This window comes from Plectropomus leopardus, unplaced genomic scaffold, assembly GCF_008729295.1.
Source record: "Plectropomus leopardus isolate mb unplaced genomic scaffold, YSFRI_Pleo_2.0 unplaced_scaffold29931, whole genome shotgun sequence".
Taxonomy (NCBI): Eukaryota; Metazoa; Chordata; class Actinopteri; order Perciformes; family Serranidae; genus Plectropomus; species Plectropomus leopardus.
The window spans coordinates 1-468 of NW_024632636.1; the positions used below are offsets into that span (position 1 = coordinate 1).

The 468-nt window shown below is 44.9% G+C and overlaps 1 long non-coding RNA gene across 1 annotated transcript; it reads left to right on the top strand.

Moving 5' to 3' along the window:
* The first annotated feature begins 1 nt into the window (after position 1).
* Positions 2-462, top strand: LOC121938565. Its single transcript, XR_006105306.1, has 3 exons — positions 2-32; positions 137-221; positions 348-462. It is a non-coding gene; the product is annotated as an uncharacterized LOC121938565 (long non-coding RNA).
* Positions 463-468: the final 6 nt, after the last annotated feature.

Here is a 468-nt window from a genome sequence, read left to right on the forward strand (position 1 = left end):
ACAGAGGACCTCATCTGTGAGGGAGTTGATAGGTAGGGGAATTATGGATTTGTCAGGTGCTGAGTTTACGTCGGTACAGTGCTTTTTCCCAGTCTAACTAATGTGACAATGGATTACTTTTTGTTGTTCTTCTCAGCGACCGCATGGATTTTGCACTTTCTCTCGCCAGTTCCTCTGAAGCCCTTTGCAATTTGACCCTCACTGAACATGCCTGCTCCATGGTAAGACTGTTTTATGCTAGCTGCATTTTCCCTAAAAAAGATTTGGCTTTTTCCACATTGCCCTCCTAATACAAATGTCCATAAGCTCTGAAAGTCTTTGCTTTACTTACTTGCATTTTTGCCTAGGCCACGCATCTGCCAGCCAGCAACGTGGTCACATTGATGAAATGCTCACTGGAAAGCCACATGCCATTACCTGTAGCGGTCTGGAAGCTTTTCTTTGAAAAAGCCTCCGCTGCACTAGATG